We start from the raw sequence: 17,646 nt of genomic DNA, 5'->3' as shown, positions 1-17,646 counted from the left end.
TGAGTCTGAGTCCTGTACTGAGGAAATTCAGCTGAGCTCCTTGAAGGACACACTTAGAGTCCATGAGTGGAATTATTGGACATTTATGATTAAGAGGACATTGTTAGCACTGGCCAAAGAAATAGCAACACTGTTTTGTTACAAACCAAGAATTTTCCTCTCTTGCTCATTACTCCACCCTAACCAAAAATCAAAATGGTGGCATAAGAAAAACATGTATAGTACAAAAACTGTTCTATCTTCACCTTTACCGCAGAACATGAAGATCTTCATAGGTGCATCAGTGTTGCCACAGGAAATTGCGAACACGAAAAGTTTACAGTGAGTTCTTCAGGCTGGGAATGGGAACAAAGGAGAGCTTATCTGTGCGTTAGTGCTGCACTTAATTCAGTTGCTAGTGAAAAAGTTCACACCAGTCAGGCTAGTGGCTGACTCAAATTTTAATAGTGGTTCTCTAGAATAAAGGACTATGTTATAGCTCCAGGAAATGTGTAGAGAATAAAAATGTTCAACTCAAAGTCAGTTGGAGAGCTTCTGATTTATATTGCCATAAATACTTTATACACATGTATGGCTAAACTACAATGTACATATCATTCATAGCACAGAGCGGAGTTCCGGTATGAAGAACCAGAGGACCACCTGTCTTTATTGAAAATGACACACTGGAATGTATCTGCAGTTGTTTGAACTAGGAAAATGGGCCAAATTGTTTTACCAGAAATCCTCTGCTAGGGATGGAATGTTTGCACGTGTATATTGTTACAGCGCTCAGGGATTGACAGAACACTTCACCATTGTTGGGGACCTGTCTCATCATTCAAGCAATGTGTCTGGCAGGTCATATGGGAGATCTCATCACATTATGGAAGACTTATTTCAAAATGAAACAAGTCCTAGTGAGACTTTGTTGTTCCTTCAATTCTTGCTGTCTTGTTTTCTTTGGTATTTTTCATCTGAGTCAGTAGACAAAATTGTTTGCTGATAAACTTACTTGAGAGCAAATTTTTGACCTGCAGGCTGTTGGTCATCTACAATGTGTTACCTAGAAGTGAATGCCACGAGTCAGAACACAATTGAGTGCCACTGAATAAGTTGGATTCATTCGTCGATTAATTAGGGAAATAATGAAAACTCAATAATGAAATTTATTTGGGGGTATCATTTGTTAAAATACTGCATAATTGTTAAAATACTGCATAATTGTTAGGTCATAGGTTGAAAGCAAGTGCATTTTTTTTTTTCTGATATGATCTTAAAGGAAATTTGGATGGAAGAAGTTACAATAAAAATTAAAATGGAAACATTTATAGGATGATCTCTGTCTCTGTTTTGATTTATTTTTGCTAAGTTCATTGCCTGATACTCTATGAGCAGTGTTTCTCAGTTACAGCATTATTGACATTTTGACCTGTGTACTTCTTTGTTACAGGCACCATTCCCACAACATAGTATGTTTTTTGGGTATAATTGTGGAATGCGGTTTAGCAGCATACCTGGCCTCTACTCACTAGATGCCACTAGCATCTGCTCCAGGCTCCCGATATTGCCAAATGTCTTCAGGAAGATAAAATCACTTGAGATTGAGAACTTCCATTAATTACTACAGTATTACACAGGGTTGAGTCATCTTTCATGCAGTTGGTAAATTTGGCAAGAGATAATGGTAACATTGTAGACATTACAATGTGTCATAACTTTCTGAATGTTTTCAGAGAGGAGAGGCCAAATTTTGGCTCATTATCAGATGCATTGGTATTTTGTTTTATTTAGAAACATTTCCTTCTACCAAGGGGTGGACTAGGTGTGGCCCACTCATTTAACAGCAATCGTTCAACATAATCATAAAAGGTGTTATGTGCTACAATAGATCAAACTAGTTAATCATCTAGTTTGCTTATGATTTGACCTCTGATGCTCTTGAGGTTTTAGAGATGCTTCCCATAGCAGAACACTCCAAAAAGAACCCCAAATATTCCTCCTTTGATTAAAATACCCATTATAAAAGTTTACTCCACAGATGTGTTTAAAAGTAGTTTGAACTTGTTTACATATGAACTCTCTATCTTCTAGAAGAGATAAATTTCTAAATGTTAAAGAGGCAGAAGGCATTTCCATAGCAGAGCTGCAGACTCATCTCATGTAGGTCTCTGCACCTCTTTCTACAAGTTGGTGACTCCGTCAGTTTTCCTCACTGGTAGTCGCTGCCGCCGGGTCTATCTTTTGGGGTTTTCTTATCCACCAAGAAAGAAAGACAGAAGCTTGTGAAGTGTTGCCAGTTTGACCCTTTATTTACGTACCCTTGACAGAATCACATAGACCTCTTTTATTTTAAGGATTTTACTGCTAATTCCTCTGGGAAAAATATCGAAAAGATAAAAATAACAAACGTGGGAAAGGGATGAAGGTTACAGGGGCATATAAAGTTCTTCCAGGCTTATTCCCTTGTTGATGGTTCCTGAGTCTCTTTTAAAGATGGGAATTGGAAACTTCCCTTTGAATTCTGTCCTGTGATTTTATTTCTAAGAGTGGGGCTAATCCAAATGTCATTTCTCCTCTGACCTGTCTATGGAGTAGGTGATGTACGATCTTTTCTCCTTGAGGGCTCTTGGCTCACCATTGGAAAGATTTGAGGCGGATGCAAATTTTCAGACTTTCCTCCTTAAACTGGCCTCCATCCACATGGGAATCACACCTTTCAGACATTTCTCAGCAGTATGTTACATTTTAAGGCCTAAAATCTTGATTCCTTAATTTTTTTTCAAACTTCAAAGAATGTTTTCTTGTTCTAGTGTTCATATTTCACTGATAACTGCTTCTTAGTTATCTGACCTGTTATCTTTTTCATAGCTAATTGTATTTATTTACTTAATTTTTCTTTTTTGCAGAGGCTGTCTTGCAGTGTGACATCTAGAAATGCAAATGATTGTGTTTTGGTACAAGGTCAGATTCCTCTATTTAGCAAACGTGTGTATCAGTCAATGAATGCCAGGGATTCTTGCAGGCACTGGGGACATAGCTGTAAACAAAACAGAAAAATGCCCTCATGAAGGTAACATTACACAGGGTGGAGACAGACAGAACAAAGAAAGTACAGAATGCATTAAATGGTGATAAATGATATAGAGACAATAAGGCGGAGCAGGACAGAAATTTCAGGTTCATAGGGGAGTGTTTACGATTTTAAATGGAGTGACAGGGAGAACTTCATAGAAAAGTGATATTTGAGCAACAACTTTAGACAAGTAAATAAGAAAATTAGACAGATGTCTAAGGAAAAATGAACAACAAAGAGGATCATCTGCTCAGTTTCTACTAGATAGAAGGAAGAGCAATGCAGAAGCTCCAAGGTAGGAATATACCTGAAATAGTCTATGAAGAGCAAGAGGTTTAGTGTGAGTGGAGTAGAGCAAAAGAGGAGAAAAGAAGATGACAGAAGAATTGGAGAAATAATACTTTCCAAAAAATTTCTGTGGTTGCTAGTCTTCCTAATATACCCAGTACATTTTAGGACATTTTGATAAGAGTAGATATCATGCAATGTCTTTAAAGATATCTTCAAAGAAATCGGTTGAGGAATTTCTTGTTATTTAGCCTCTGATCAAAAGGGCTGTATCAGGTTCAACTACTACAAAGAGTTGTAAGAATTTTCAGGCATTTGTCCAATGTCTAGATGAGTCCTTGGCAATTATACAATAAATGAACCAAAACAAAACAAGAGAAAAAACCCAAATGAAGACCATTGACAATCAGCAAACTAATTGATCCTTTGTGGCTAAGTAGCTGAGCATCAGTGAGAAATCCATGGAACTCAAAATGTATGCCAGGTACAGTGGGGGCTGAGGGCAACTTATTTTGTTTGTCTCCTCAGGGCTATGTTTCTCATGGATATGAAAGCTGAGAACTTTAGATTATAGTCACTCTAGGAGTTTATTGCAAGCTGGAATTGTTATTTATAAGATAATAAATTCCAATTCAACTGGCCTAAACAATAAAGGGAATTTACTGGTTCACACAAAACCAACAGAACTGAAGGAATAGAGTTTCAAGGGTAGCTTAATAATAGCAATTTAATAATAGCTTCAAGGATCTGGTTTTTTGTAGTTTTTTTTTTTTTTTTTTCCCTATCTGAACACTCTGGCATCTCTATAGGATTGGTTTTATCCTAAGATTAGCTTTCCTCAAGATGGGAATTTGCTAGAATCTCCAGGAACTTCATAGGTACAAGATGCCCACCTAATGTGAGAAAATCAATGCCTTTGTCCCCAAATTCTCAGCAAAGTCCTGAGGGTCAATAGGATTAAATAGGAGTAATGGCTATACCAACCCCTGAACAAATTTGCATGGCCAAAGGGATGCCATGTGACAAAACCCAGGGGATATTACCAGGTTATAAAGGTCATAGGGCTTAGAGTAAGGAGTGGGATTTAATTTTTTCAAACCAAATTGTGGGTACTCCTACCCTAAGAAGGAGAAGGATACTAAATACTAAGAATGACAAAAGTACCCAGGGTGATGCAAAATGAAAAAAAAAAAAAAAAAAAAAATTATCTTTTTATTTTCTCAGAGGCTTTTCACTATATCTGGTATACAGTAGGTGCTTATTTTAATTGACTTACTATGGATCAACCTAAGGAAAAGAATTTACTGGATGAATAAAAGGATGAAGAATATGAATTAAAATGACCATAATAATTCTTGCTCTGTATAGTTGTAGAAATCTTTGTGTTTTGAAATCTATGTTGAAAACAGTTCATCTCAGTGGCGCTATTTCTAAGGAATGACCTTACCTCTGATTTTACCTTCAAAACTCTCAGTAGAATAATTTGGAGGATAACATGAACCTGTTTTGGAATAGAGTTAAGATATCTGAGAGGGAAGAAGAATTTCACATCCGGAAAAGTGCAATAAAGTTCAGGTAAATGTTCTTTGCTTCTCAAAAAAAAAAAAAAAAAAAAAAAAGTATATATATATATATATACACACACACACACACACATATATATACACACATATATATATGATGACCTTTTATTTCCTTTTCTCGTTAAGTCACAAGCCAAGTTTCACTTTCAAGTAAACCCTTCTCTTTTGCAGAACTTCTCAGTTCATCAGGGAATCAGAGGATGTTTAGAAGTTACAGCTCTGCACATTCTGTAGAGCTTATATGTTATATTATTTTATGCTCACAGAAGTCTCAAAAGGCAGTGAAGAAGAGAGGTAAAGCATCGTCACGTTGGATTCAGACTGCCTGGGATCAAATCCTGGCTCCTCCGCTTGCAGGCTGTGTGTCCTTGGGAAAATTTTTTAATCCTTTATGCTGCCAATTGGTTATCTGTAAAAAAGTGAGATAATCAGGTTTTCAAACAAGGAAAAACTGAGCTAATATTATCAAAGTATAAAGAGTCTGCCTGGACTGTGGTAGGCTTTCAATTAGTATTATCTATTGTGATAATGATGCCACTGATTCTACTTTTTCACATGTGGAAAATAGTCTCCAATCACACAAAACCTGAGTTGGATTGTCACAAAGCCGGATTCAAATGCAGGTATGTTTGACTAGGACTCCACAGTTCTTCGTATCACACCCTCACCCCCCTGCCCAATCCCTTTTCACTTTTCACTGGAATGTGCCTGAAACGTTCTTAGGATTAAATCGCCACCTGGGGGAAAGCAGGGACTTTGAATATTCTTCATAAGTCCCACAGGATCCTACCACAGAACTTTATACTCTGTGGGAGCTCAATAAATACTGCTAATGTGTTCAGAGATATCCTGCAGGGAATCCTAGCTCAAGGTGGGCATTAGGAATGACACCAATACTAGACGACCTATTTTATTTATTTATTTTTGAACTTTGTACAAATTTATGGGGTATGGTGTGCCATTATTTGGTATATGTACACAGTATATAATGATCACATAGTGTTGTTAACACCAGAGGTCCTCCATTAAAATGCACATCTTTACTAGGAGGATAGGTACAGAGGCCCTTCTCATTAGTCTCTCAGAAGCATCATGACACAAAGTAATTCATCAGTACAACTGTTTGTTACTTTAGGAAAATTGGAATGACACAGAAAATCAGAGGACTCAACAGGGCAAGAGTAAAAAATAGATGTGGCATGGTGCTGTGCATCCATTTTTAAAATGGGCACCAAAACTTATGCAGAGACCTTGAATGTTCACAGATAGATGAATGTTGTCCCTCTTCTATTTATTGTGTACCCACAATAGTTGCAAAGTCATCAAGAAAAGTTATGTATTTTTTAATGTAACCAGTAGGAGAAAAACACACCAAAAAGACTAATAGTGATGAGCATAGTATATTTAGCTATTTTTATTTTTCCTTTTCCCCCATATGTCCATTTTATGATGTAGGTATCACTTTGTAATAAAACAAATTTGTTCTTAAAAAATACAGCAACATTGAACCTTCTACACCACTTGATTGGAATAATTTTGAAACATTTCAAGTCAAGAAGTCATGTTTATCTTGATCTATGCTGAGTTGATGGTTTCTGAGGAGTAATACTGGGATAGAACTGCATGAAAGATGATGTTATATATAACGTAGAAACAATATTCAAGAATTATAAAATGTATCTTGAATGGGAGACAGAACACACACATATATACAATCGCACACACACAAACACACTACAAGTACCAAATTTAGCATAAACAAACCCCAAATTAAAAAAATCCAAATATCCCAAATATTCAGGCATTTGCCAAGGAAGGTAATTATATTAATATACCTTATCTATTATATAAAAAGAATTTCAGGAGAAATTGAGTTATTTTACAAGATTCACCATATTAAAAACATTACACTTGGTGTCAAAAGAATTTGTTTTTGTTTTTAAACCAGAAGAGAAGGCTATTCTGTGTGTGTGTGTGTGTGTGTGTGTATGTGTGTGTGTATGTGTGTGTGCGTGCGAGTGTATGTGGTATGTATAATTTAGGTGATTTATAAGTCATCCAAAGCACATTTAATGACATGCCATAAGACTGAGAGCTAATTACAATTTCATAGAGAACATTTAGTCTCCCACTTCATGAGTTTTTCACTCTCAAATATTTAGAAGGACGTTTAAAGACCAAGACATCAAAGGATGCTCCTTGTGTGTTCAATTGTCAGAGAAGCCTGCAATTTAGTAGGATCTAGAACATTTTGCAGTAAATGACCCAAATGGAAAAAACCAGATTAATCTGATCTCACACCGTGCTAAGCATGATCAAATTAAGTTGCAGAACTAACCCCAAATAGCTAGCAAGAGAGATGGGCAATAGGCTAAAAAGTCAGAAAAAATAAAGAATTTCCACATGAAAAAAAAAAAAAAAATGACCTTTTTATGTCTTTGTAAGTAAGGCTCCTGTCAAAAGAGAGACAGCTTTTGAGTAGAATCTAATTCAGAGCATTGAGCCTATAAAATCCTGATGTCAGCACTTTAGTACTTAACACATTTTGTCTATAAACAAAGAGAGACTGGATCCTTTTAATCCTTTTCTAACACTATTCCAGTATGTAAGAATTATTTTTGCCTCTTTTTATTTTGGAAACAATTAATATGCTGAAGAAAAAAAATGATTAAAAACAACCTAATGCAGATCACGATTTGGTTTAAACCTGTTTTCTTTTGTCCTCTATATTCATAGATTTACAATAATTCTCTTTCTAATCCTCAGGAACTTTGGTCCATGGTGCATTACTCTTGTAATTCTTATGCTCTAGTTTCTCTTTAGTTTGCATAAATCTTTGTCTAATTCAACTGGAAACAATAAAATATATTGATATTTATAATTGGTGGGTATTCAGCTAGAGGACACAAGTCATAAACAATGGAAGGGGTTGCAGGAGAGGAACAATCTCACAGGAGTGACTGTGTATTCTGGGCTCTTTTTGGCCGGCAGCATAAACTCTCAGGACCCACTCAGGTCCCTTGGTTGCTGGAGTCCTTGCTGAAATGTGGATCTCGGAGCATGCACACTCTGTGTCTAATTTTTTTCAGTTCTTACTTTAAGGAATTTTGGCAAACATGACTATTGATTTTATTTCAAGCAGAGTTTTCAATTCCTGTTTTAACCTCTTGGAGTTAATTAAGAACTGTGTGAGGTTTGAAGTGGATTCCCTGGGAATTGGGTCATGTAGGCTGCTCTGGAACTGTACTGAACTATTAATGTTTTTTGTCATTGAGTTATATGGAAGAACTCAGGTCTGCACCAGAGTCTCACCAAATGGCTTGGTGTGTAGGATATGGACCTGGTTTTGCTGGGTATGTGTTGAAATGAAGTGGAAACTGAGTGTTGCCCTGAGCCTGGGTTGTCACCAACCTCCAACAGGGTTGATAAAATAACAGAGGCAATAATATACACAAATGACAGAGATACTCATGTGGTCCCCCCCCACACACCTTGGCCTACTTAAAAAAATGAAACAGCAAGAGAGGCAGATATACTTATTGTGAACTTCAGTCTCAAATCAATATTCAGGGCTTACAATTTTCCCATCTATTCAATTTTCAGCTTTGTGTCTCTCCTTTGCATTGTTACAGCTTTATTTATTTAGTTATTTGTTTACAGCTACTTTGTCTTCAGATTTTTCTTATTCAAGACAAATTGCATTTAAAGGTACTCAAATCACTAAATATACTTTATAGAAAAGAAAGACCAAGCAGGTACATCTGAGGCAGTGACAGCAGAACAATCCAATCATGTATTTAAATAAAGTAATCTAAATGTTTTATGCATAAGAAGTTCAATAAGTTATAAATCTCAGAAGTTAGCCTGTATTTTTTCAGAATTTAAAAAGCCTCTAGTCTCTGCAAACTATTTCTGCCCGCATCATGGTCATGACATTTCATTTACATTAAAAGGAGGGTTCTGAAAAATCCACACAATTTTCCCATCTGTAATCAGCAATACTGATTAACACAAGCTCAGTTTTCCATGACAGGGTAACACAGTGATAAGATAAAACTTTCATTTCAAGGTTGAAATAATACTGCTTAATTCTACTGGGTGTTTTCACCTTGAATATTTTGTTTTTAACTGGAGTTGTTACATTCCAAGTAATTAAGATGCCGTAACCCGCTTTGAAGCACATAGAATCTAATCACTTGTGCAATAAAGGTTTTATTCTGATAAGTTAACTTATCTGCTGGACATTGCAGATGTTTTAGAACACCCTTGCATTCCAGAATGCAGCCACACCTCCTGATTAAAGAATAAGATGAACTTTGCTTAATTTCCTCCATAGTTTTGTAAAAGAAAACGGATTCATCCTCAACTTCACCTAGAGTTTAGTCCCACATTAGCATATAAAAAATGATTTTCACCATTTTTTCCAGAGAAAAGCAAGACTTTCCAAACATTAGACTTCATTTTCTTTGTAAGAAAACAATGAAAATTTGTAGTAATCCCCACAAAGCTCTGAGCCTGGGCAACTCTGTTTGATTTTTTCCAAAGAGGTTTAACAGACTAGAGACAAGACAGAAGTCCTTCAGCAATCTTTCCTCTAACATTGTGCAATACTTTCTTGATTTTTTTTTCCCATTAATTGATATTGGATTTATTTATTTATTTATTTTGGGAAGAAAGCTAACCTCCTTGAATTTGTACAATGGAAACATTTTCATCTGTGATAAACATATAGTACCAATTAAAAACAAAAGAGAACAGAGAATGATTAAAAAGCAGCTTTATAACTGACACTTGAGTTGATTTTGGGAGTAAGATGACAAACTTCACATATAATCACTTCTCATACCTTCCAGAAATAATGGAGGGATACTTTGAGGTAGACCCTGACATCATGCAGGAGAGAACTGCCTGAGTCAACAGATTTTGAAATTTAATCTGAAACCAAAACAGGTATTGCTCTGATAACCAACAGGCACAGTGTATTTATGGTCATGTGGTGACATCTGATCTTACACCAGAGCTTGATACTAAGTTTGGCGAAGTGTTTGCTACTACCATTCAAATGACAGCCAAAGCAGATGGGAAGAGATCCTAAACCAAAGCATCTGAGTCCTGCTTGGGCACAGTTAATGTGCTATTGCAATGAATACATTACAAAACATTTTTCAATAATTTGTTGACCTGAAAAGCACTAATGAAAGTGAAATTACATGTTTTAGTGGCACTTTACAACAGTCCTTTGTGTGTCTTTATAATAACAAGAGGAAAGAAGGAAGAAAAGAAAATAACTAAGTCAACTTAAAGGCAGTTCTTTGATGAAAATAAAATTTAGAAATTCCAGGAACTTGAAAAATTATAAAATTTCTTAGAATACTTTTATAGATTAGCTCTAATTACCTAAATCTTAAAAAGCAGATAAAAGAAGAAACATACTTTTTGTGAAAATTCAATAGGAGCAAAAGTTTCCTGTCATCAGAATAGATGAATATATAATGTATTTGTTGAATGCAAATATATATTGACTGAATTCATGAATGATGGGCTGAATAAATGATACAACTTAAAATAAGTGATACAACTTCCTCATGTTCATATGAACACTATCCTGCACTACTGAACCATATATGTTCAGTTATTCACCAAAGGAAAATCAGAACAATGTTCCTCCAAGACTCCATGTAGCTAAACCCTTATGAAATGACTACTTATATTGTGTTTATTCCACTTTGGGGAACCTCACGGAAGCCAGATAAAGCTTTCCTGTCTTCTATTTGAAGCTAGTGGAAGGATGAAATTTGAGGAGTATTTTTTACTATTTCTGTAACAATGACCCAGTAAGAGTGACCCAAAGAGCCCACCAAATTTTTCACAGTTGACACCACATTTACCCATCATTTGACCTTCATCCTTGCTACATGGATCAATTAGTTGCAGGTTCTCAAAGATAAAAGCATTCTGTGGGTTTGCTGGACACAAGGTAAAATAGACAGCAACTGTCAGATAGGACACGATCTTGGAAACTTAAAAAGTATCATGCTACAAAAACCATGATGGAGCAAGTAGAGAAAATGGAGGAACTGTTTGTGAGTTTCACATTCAAGATCTGAGTATTCCTGATGCCATAACAAATCTCAATCCACATTTTAATGAAAGTCTTGAGAATATACTTTTAATATTGACCTGTAGAAGCATTCAAAAAAACAGTATTTCAAAATATTTTGGAACCACATGATTAAAAACACTACTGACCATGAACCTCATAATTTTGAATTTGTTTGTGGGAGGGACAGTGAACAGGCTATTTAGGATATGGTTGTATTTTAGGTAATGGTTTGTATGAGAAGTAGAAGTGGAATTATGCAATTTGTTTCTGCTACTATCTCCATGAATGCCTTGCTTTTAGATAGGAAAGTTTAAGAACAAACCTCAGATTTCTGTTCTATATAATCAGAAATATCTTCCAGACCTTGAGCATTATGGCCATTAAGATGGTGCGAAGAGCCAATTGGTCAAATATCATCTATGCTGGCAAAGAAAGACTCATTTCAAAGTGAAGACAAGAACTAAAATTTATCTTTGTGTATATCTACCACAGTTTCTTTATCCATTCATCTTTTGAAGGGCGTCTACGTTTGTTCCACAATCTAGCTATTGTGAGTTGAGCTGCTATAAACATTGATGTCACTGCATTACTTAGTATGCTGATTTTAAGTCCTTTGGGTATAAACCAAGGAGTGGGATAACTGGATCAAAATGTGGGTCCATTCCAAGTTTTCTGAGGAATCTCCATACTGCTTTACAGAGTAGCTGCACCAATTTGAGACATCACCAGCAATGTAAAAGTGTGCCTTTTTCCCCACATCCATGCCAACATCTATTATTGCTTGTGTTCTTGATAATAGACATTCTAATTGTCTATTATCAATATATAGTAAGATGAAATCTTAGAGTTGTTTTAATTTGCATTTCTCTAATTACTAGAGATGTTGAACATTTTTTCATATATTTGTTAACTGCTTGTATATCTTCTATAAATTGTCTGTTGAGTTATAAAAAAGAATAAAATTATGGCATTTGCAGGTAAATGGATGGAATTGGAGAATATCATGCTAAGTGAAATAAGTCAATCCCATAAAACCAAAGGCCAAATATTTTTCCTGATAAGTGGATGATGATACATAATGGGGGTTGGGACCCGGCGGGGAAAGAGAAGGATGAAGGAACTTTAGATTACTGAGAGGGAAATGAGAGGGAGGAGGGGATGGGGTATAAAAAATGGTGGAATGAGAGACATCATTACCCTATGTACACATATGATTACATGAATGGTGTGCATCTTATATTGTGTACAACCATAGAAACAAAAATTGTACTCCATTCATTGTGTACAATGAATCATGATGCAGTCTGTAAAATTAAAAAAAAAATTATCCTTTAAAAATTTGTACTGACTCCCTTCCAAGGAACTCAGGGTATATTGTAGACATCATATCATTAACCCTAATACACATCAATATGACTCCACTCAAATACAGACAGGGAAAAGCTTCTTTCTTTCATTTATTATGTTAAAATTCTAATATTTCTGTCAGCTCACCTAAATAACTTTGATCATAGGCGCCACAGAAATAATTAGATAGAAAGATAGATTGAGTTAAGGGTTCACCAAGTTTCATGTCTGTTATCATTGAAGATCCATTAACCATCAGTTTTCTACTTAAGCTTTTTCATTGGAGGCTTTTAACTCCATATTTTTTAATGAATGGCTTATCGTCTTCCAGGCACAAGACATCACTGTTTCAACTAGAAGACCATAAAACATTTTTAAACAAAAGAAACATGGAGACTCCAATGTAATGGATCTGTATTTATTTTTAAAGTAAATCAATAGTTGTTTGCAAGTAATTGCATGGTAAAATCTGTAAGTAAAGTAAGACTGAAAATACATCTGAGTTATGAGACAATCAAATGTGTTCAAATTAGAAGACAGATTATAGTTCACCCAGAGACATCTAGTTTTGATAAATTTTCATTGTGACTCTGATATGGCTGGTTTTAAACTATATATTCCTTGTGAATTTCAAAGGAAGAGTAAACTTCCTTGATCTACCGAACTACTATACTGATTGAAGTTAAGTACTGAATTTTCTATAGAAATCAATGAAGCTAATCACACAAGCACAGTTCAACATATCCCATTCAGCCGTCTTGAAAATACTTGAGTATCATAATTGGTCTGCAGCTGAGTGTATTTTGTTCTACAGATCCAAGGAGGATGAAGTAGCCTCAGTGCACCATGCACAAGTGAATAATGAAAGATTCAAACCACAGAGCATTGTTGTTAAAGAGACTACTCTTGAAATGGTTGCATAGGGCTAAAGTCTCTTGTTCCTATTCTTTTAAAATGAACAGTACTGAACACTGCAAACATGCTAATTATTTTCAAGCAAACAATACATTTAAAATTGGAGACAATGCTCAGGAAAAAAAAAAAAACACGTGTCTTTTGTCAGCAAAAGGAACTTATCAAGAATAATAACTATTGGTTTCAGAGGACATACTGGGTTGAGACTTTGTACTGAACACTTAGCCCAGCATGTGCTCTGAAAACAATAGTTATCATATGAAGAAGATACTATTTTTGTCCATGTTTTGCAGATGAGAAAACTGAGGCTTAAGTCACCTAGCCAAGTGTGCAACCAGGGTTTTCTGCAACGTATAGAGTTTAGTATCAATATACTTATGCTAAATTGGCCAAACAGAATTAACACTTGGTGTTTTGTTTGTAGAACAGTAGGAAAAAATATGTCTTTTCTGCCTGCTGCTTATGGACAAAATAAGGGCATGAGGTATAGGAGGGAAAACCAAAAAAAATTGATTTTAGCTGGCACCTAGGTCTTTCATGCTTAGATTATATGGTCCTGCTAATGTGAGAAATCTCCTAACCTTTTGCCTTCCTTCATTTGTTTTTAATCTACAAAATCAAGATAATAACCACCTTCCATGTATGTTACAAAAATATCAGAAATAATGTTTTCACCTAAAGAATATATCACTCCAGCTATTATTTCTCAAATGGGGATTCCAGTGCTGTTCTCTGAGACAGTCTTTAAATGATGTTATCAGGGTGTCCAGAGTCATGGAAAATGTTTATTTTTGCACATTTTGAGAGAAGGAAAAAGAAGGGAAAGTGTGGTAGTTTTTACAGTATTCAGTGCAAGCTCCTTGACTCCAAGTAACTCAAAGCAATGCTACAATTATGGCTGCAAAAGATGGAGGAGTATTTGGAAGACCCACTATAACAAGCAAGTCAGTTCCACCTGCTGTGTGTCTGGTTAGGGAAAGAAATGCCTTGGTCTCCCAGGATATTGAGCTTTCTGTTGACAACTAGAGTTTAGTGGGATATTTTCCACAGGTTGGAAAGATTGCCACATGACAACTAAATTTCTTTCTTTTTTTTCTTTTTTCTTTTGGTACAACCAGTATGTGTACTTATAGACACATGAAGTGTCTGCTCTAATATACTTGCTGTCAATTCTTAATCTCTTCAAATCAACTCCTTCCTGAATTTCTCAACACCTATAGAATCATTTCTATCTTCCATTTGCCAAGTCTAAGTAAATTAATTCAGTTTTTGACAAATATTTATTGAATGTCATCTTTTGTCTCTTATACTGGCCCACATATCCAATCAGTTGCCAGATGAACCACTTCAGGTCTTTTAAAAATGTAATTAGAAATAAATAAAGCTCAAATGGGGATTCCAGTGCTCTTCTCTGAGACAGTCTTTAAATGATGTTATCAGGGTGTCTAGAGTCATGGAAAATGGCTGTTCATGCACATTTTGAGAGAAGGAAAATGGAGGAAAAGCACAGGCATCCAGTCATCAAATCTTGTAAAATAACCTTTTCTAACTATTCTGAAACCATTTTTCCTTTCACATCCTATGGCCTTACACTACATACTGTGTAAACAAATCATAATTATGAAAAAATATTATAGTTCTTAGAAAAGCTTTTATTACATCATTCTCAATAATTTTTCTGTTCACCAATGTATCATTTACCTGTGCTGACCTCTTCCCAGCTCCTGGAACTTAGTCTAATCTACCATGTGAGCACGCATTAGATATTGCTGCTTCCATGAAATTTTCTTCAATATCTCCAATGAAGGTAATTCTTCCCTATTCTGAGTGTGGATAGCATTTTATTTCTACTTGGGATGGCTTTGTTTCTCTATTTGTAATGAATTATTCAATTGCCTTACAACGAATTTGTAGGATTCATGAGGGCAGAGATTATAGTCTACAGCATGGTAGAAATTTAATGAACATTTTAAAATTAATGCTTCCAATTTAAAAATTCTTTATTAAAACTATAAAGAGATTAATCAGGTTTAGCAAATTCCAACTAATATGTAAATGATTTGAAAAATCATAATCCTTTCAAAGTGTTTACGTTTTAGAGAAAAGACCCAGTGGTCATTTCTCCTTTGGCTTTGAATCATGTCATTTCTATTGCAATGACACCTAAATTTCCTCAGAAAAAATCCTGATTCTCTTAAGAAAATTATGATTGAAGCTTGTTTCCTTCCTTTAGTTACAGAGGTAGAGCACAATGCATAAACCTGCTAAATAGAACTTTAAAAATTTCTTTGGCCTTAATGAACAGAGGTGGGCATGTGCCCCAATGATGGTCCAAAGGATTCCCTTAAGATTTTTATGAGGTTGCTATAAGGAGGATTGATCTTCACCACAGGACTCTAGACTAGGAAGATGAGAAACTGAACTAATGGAAACCACAAGATATTTTAAGCAGAAAAAAGTTTAAAAGAGCTAATTAAATGTTAAAAAATAAATAAAAAGGCATCAAGAGGAATTCCGAAGACCTGGATCTCTAGAATAGACTTCCATAATACTGCAGAAATGTCTTCCCAGGGAAGCTATAGCTGTGGTTATATCAGAAAGTGGGGAGTGAGAAGAACCATTGTTTTAGGAACAGTGTACTACTACAAATTTGGGAATAGGAACCAGGATGAGGAAACTTCTCACTCTAGACTCCTCTTTTGATATCATTAAGCCTTGAGCCTCCACACTGGAGCCAAGCAGTCCATTTTCCAACAACTGCCTGTGACACCAAAGAACTAGAGGGGACACAATAGAATGTTGATGCAGGTAAATTCTATTTCTCCAAAAATAACAAACATTAGTAGTCACAGGAATTTTTCTCAGTATCTTATCAGTGCCACTGATTAGAAGAATATGGTTTTTATTTTTGTTTTGTTCACATAGAAGTCAAAACTCAAAGGAAGTCTGGAAAATGTAGTTTTTAACTTTCCAATAATTACTGTAGAAGACAGTCTAGAAAGAAATGGGTATAGAGGTGAGCGTCAATTTGTTCTAAGAGTTTGGAGAGGATTTAATTCATTCTAAAGCAAAAGATTCTTATGGATATAGAAGGTTCTGGTTAACTTAGGTGAATTTCTTAGTGACAGAATCTCAAGTAGTATGACCTAATATAAACATTTTGCAAAATAGAAAAGAAGATTCAGAAATTATTGGTGGTCAGTTTTCTAAAATATGATATTAGGCTTATCATAAACTCATATAAATATTTGTTGAGATTCTTCAATGAATAAGGACTTTCATTTATTTTCCAGTTATTAATTATAGCTTTTTTGAAGTTTCTGAATTGTCACATTTTTCAAGTATTCTAAGGAGGGGAAAGGTGATTTCCAAGTTAAACATTTCAATTTTAAGTGTTGATTGGTTTATACCATTGGTGCCATTCCTTTTCCAATAACACATTTCATCATTAAAAAAAATGTAGATCCCATATGATTTTTGTTGAACTTTCAGTTTCATTTAATTGAGAATATACTATAATACTTGCAAAGGTGTGTACAAAAAAAACATTTTCATTGAATTTTTTTTAGTAAAACAATAGCTGCAACATGCATTTCACCAACTGACATATTCTAGAGAAAAACAAGAGTGTGAACAAGTGAGAGATGTTCAGGAAATTCTATTCAGTACACACACATTTAGTATATACCCATGATTAATAGACATGCTTCATCTATATTGGGAGAGAATACTAATTTATATAAAAGTACAACTACAATATCTTAACTAAATCAGTTAAAGTTTTAGTAGTTGTTGAGAAAATTTGGATGGAACTTAAATGTTTGGTCTATGGCTCATAAATTTCACAGATGAAGGAAAATATTTATGGAAATAAGCCATCTAATATATATCTGGCAATTTTGTATACTCTACATTTACAAACATTATGTTATCTCCTAGATTTAAGAAAGAATATAATATATAAATATTTATGTATATCTATGAAAATTTTGAATTCACAGTTCACATTAGGAAAAAACGTTTTAGTTGAATGTAAGGAATTGACTAAAAAATGAGGAACAATGTTCATTTATGATGTTCATTTGTCAGGTTTTTCCTGGTAAGATAAACTGAAATGTGGTTAAAATGCAGAAAACTTAGAGAAAAATAAATATGAAAGTGAAACGGCCAAATAAAAGTTGATACTCTGGGATAGTTTCTTAGTGCAAACTTGGAGCTATAATTATATATATTGATGAGAAACTATACTCCCTCTTCTCCCTGAAAATATATTTCAATATAACTTTAATTTGTTTAGTTTCTTATTCTTACGTTTTATAGTATTATAATGTTATCAAATGAAAATGTAAACCATT

This window comes from Sciurus vulgaris (genome assembly GCF_902686455.1).
Source record: "Sciurus vulgaris genome assembly, chromosome: 1".
NCBI lineage: Eukaryota > Metazoa > Chordata > Mammalia > Rodentia > Sciuridae > Sciurus > Sciurus vulgaris.
This window is presented reverse-complemented; position numbering follows the sequence as displayed.